Source organism: Octopus bimaculoides, chromosome 1 (genome assembly GCF_001194135.2).
Source record: "Octopus bimaculoides isolate UCB-OBI-ISO-001 chromosome 1, ASM119413v2, whole genome shotgun sequence".
In the NCBI taxonomy this organism is placed as follows: domain Eukaryota; kingdom Metazoa; phylum Mollusca; class Cephalopoda; order Octopoda; family Octopodidae; genus Octopus; species Octopus bimaculoides.
In genome coordinates, this window is record NC_068981.1 from 125,550,356 (window position 1) to 125,553,786 (window position 3,431).

The following is a 3,431-nucleotide window of genomic DNA, read 5'->3' on the forward strand; positions in this document are numbered from 1 at the left end:
AGCTAAATCAGTGTGGTGCACTACGGAACAAGGCTGGACCCTTTGAATTATAGATGCAATCCATCAGATAAGTTTCTACCATTCTTGCCAATTCAATTTCACTGACAAGACACTTTCCAAAAGGTCATACAGTGGATTAGAATCTCAGACTTCATGATGGTGAAGCAAACTTCACTAACATATTAAATGCAATAATTAATTCAGTTAATTGGATGATAATATTATATCATCTATGATGTTTACAACAAATTTAACCCTTTACCTTTCCCACAAGACTATTTCCCTGAAGATCATACATCATATATGATACACAATCACAATATTTTTCCAACCTCCAGAGTAATTGGAACTTATGAAATGAAAGCTTTATGTTACTCAGAACATATGAAACAAGGACTAACTAAAAGTCTGAAAACAAACATGGGTATTAAAGACAAACTTTTGAAAATGCTTTGGATAGGTAAAGGTTAAATATCCAAAGTTTGAGATGCTGGCAAGAATAGCTAAAAAAAACCAATACCTCAATGACAGAATGTGAAAGCAGGTCTTTGTTCAATTAACCTGCTAGAAATAGCAATGAAATCTACAACCAAATCCTGCCATCTTTAAAAAAATATGATGGTTGCAACTGGAACATCTTCAGTTAGTGCTGGCTTGGGACTAAACAACATCCAGAAACTCACTGTTGTGTACAAAGTGGTATCTTATGAATCTGGAATCCTCAAAATTCAAATTTATAAATATTTGAAATGTGTGTGTCTTTGTTGTATTTTTTATTTCTGATTTTGTTGTCTTTTTGTCTGACTTTATTAAATGAGATCAATATATTAAATATTTGCAACAAACTTTTAGAAATTTTCAATTTAAATGAAATTATTTTCAAATATTTATCAAACAAGAAGCACAAATTTTTATATGTGCCAAAGTTAAATATCAGATTTAATATTAATGTCTAACACTGGCACAATGATTCCACATCTCTGAAGGAAGGATGGGTTTATTTGATTAAAACAATTCCAGTACATTGCTGGAACTTATTTTACTGGCCCCAGAAGAACAAAAGATTAATGTTGGTGGGATTTGAACTCAGGACATATAAGCAACTTAATGGCCTCACTTGTCTAAAACTTATAGCCTTTTAAGGCCATTTTTATACTAGAGTAGCATTAGGCTTGTAGGCCTCATGACAATCTTTTCCATTTTATCCTATACTCAATATCAGTTTCAAATTTCAGCACAAGGCCAGCAATTTAGGGAGAGGGGATAAGTCGATTATATCGACCCAGTGCTCAAATGGTATTTATTTTATCCACCCTGAAAGGATGAAAGATAAAATCAACCATGGTGGAATTTGAACTCAGAACATAAAGACGGACAAAATGCTGATAAGCATTTTGACCGGCATGTTAATGATTCTACCAGCTCACCACTTTACCCTATTCTCAATATCACTCCTGCTCATCAGTCTCTTTGCCTTCATCTTAACCTTTAGCCATATCTTTCTCAGTCTTTCTCTATGTCCTACCACATCATTTCCATTATTTCTTCTCACCCAGTCATTTTGATCTTGCCTCAGCACATAAACCAGCCAGGCCTTCCCATTCCACGTCTCTTCATAACATCCATCACTGGCTCTATTCTCATCATTCTCTCTCTCTCTCTCAGCAATACTCCACTCATCCAATGAGACCATTCTAATTTCCATCCCCCCCCCACCGTCTTCTCTGCTACTCATTACATATTATCTATGTTTCCCTGTCATAAATCATCACACTTCTCACACATGCAGCACTAAGAATATTCTGAGATGTAACTAAATACTACATGAAATTTAATCAAGCATTCTAATATTTCTGCTATCCACCACTATTAAAAGACATTATTCAAAATGTCACATGGTGAAATTGAACCCCACACTTCATGACTGCAAAGCAAGCTTCTCAATTATTTGGTTATCCTGAATCTATTTTAGTGATCTTGGGGTGATGCAAGACAAGTCAGTTCCAATGCAATTTGAATTTTGAACTATAGAATACTCAAAAAATATATAAAAGCTTTGAATCTCTCTTTCATATCATAACTAACCTTCAGTATTAAGTGGGGGTGGGAAGTGGATCTCACTTCCTTCAATTATCCAAAGTAACACTTAGGCTTTTGCTAAATCCTTTATTCCATGAACAACGCTCCTTTGGAACTAACCTTCCTGTGCATGTCTTTCCTATGGATAATCAAACAAACTAAACTACAAACACATCGCCTCACTTGTTTGAAAAGGTTATGAGTTCTTTTCCTCAAATTAAATCGTAAATAATAAAAGGTCACATGTGCAGAATCTGCTGCAGACTTTTTGTTTTTTTTTATTCTACATTGCTTCACCTAGCTGTTGTGACTGTGTACTAAATCAATTTTGGAGTGTTACCTGCTTACAGATGTGTCATAAATGTGTTTCCTATCAAGAAGGAATATTTTTCATCCACTTAATGTCAAACCAAAGTTGAAAACAGCAAGCTTAAACATGATGAAACCAGAGCTAAGCAGACCGTAACACCATGGAACCAGAGCTAAGGGGCAGTCCTTAACTGCCATGGAACCAGAGCTAAGCCCCCCCAAAACTATAGCTAGGGTTCAAATCTTAATACTATAATACTATGAGCCAATAAGGGAATCTCCACATAGTAACTCAACCTGCAAGAAATAGCAGCCAAATCTCCTTAAAATCACACCATACTACGTTAAAGAAAATGGATGCATTAGATAAAATGATCCTAGGATGTCTGTATATACAAAAAAGATATGATGGACAGTTCAAAGATCTGCTGAAAGTTGATCTGGGGTTAAACAGCAACCACAGAGTTATAGTTAAGTACCAACATCAACCCATTTACCATAATACTCACTAATGATTCAAGACAGAACACACAATAGATTCTTGTTGCTTCCTGTGGTTCCATTGAAGCTCATAAAATATACTTAATTAGAGAAGAAATACTCTCCATGGTGTCTATTGACTGTGAGAATTAAATATGTTTATGATACCTTTAAGACAGAGAGATATAGTAATGATAAAATATGATTAATCAATGATCTTTTCTTCTGTAGTCCATCTTTTACTCTTTTACTGGTTTCAGTCATTTGACTGCGGCCATGCTGGAGCACTGCCTTCAGTCGAGTAAATCGACCCCAGGACTTATTCTTTGTAAGCCTAGTACTTATTCTATCGGTCTCTTTTGCCGAACCGCTAAGTTACGGGCACGTAAACACACCACCATCAGTTGTCAAGCGATGTTGGGGGGGACAAACACAGACACACAAACATATACACACACACACATACACATATATATATATATATATATATATAATTATTATTAAAAAATATGGCAAAAAATCATATATTAATTAATATCGATTAATTACCAGGAAGCTAGCAC

General features: G+C 35.0%; 2 protein-coding genes and 1 long non-coding RNA gene across 5 annotated transcripts in view; 2 read left to right on the forward strand and 1 right to left on the reverse strand.

Annotated features, from left to right (window-relative positions):
* The window catches only part of LOC106880233 (uncharacterized), a 19,450-nt gene extending 18,696 nt beyond the window's left edge, over positions 1 to 754 (forward strand). The window contains exon 3 of the long non-coding RNA XR_001410725.2: positions 1 to 754. This exon is cut by the window's left edge and continues 258 nt beyond it. This is a non-coding gene — a long non-coding RNA (uncharacterized LOC106880233).
* LOC106873822 (glycosaminoglycan xylosylkinase) overlaps positions 1 to 3,431 on the reverse strand; it is a 419,531-nt gene that overhangs the window by 404,348 nt on the left and 11,752 nt on the right. The gene's annotated exons all lie outside the window — the stretch shown is intronic.
* Positions 1 to 3,431, forward strand: part of LOC106878725 (potassium channel subfamily T member 2) — a 747,999-nt gene that overhangs the window by 296,261 nt on the left and 448,307 nt on the right. The window lies entirely within an intron of this gene.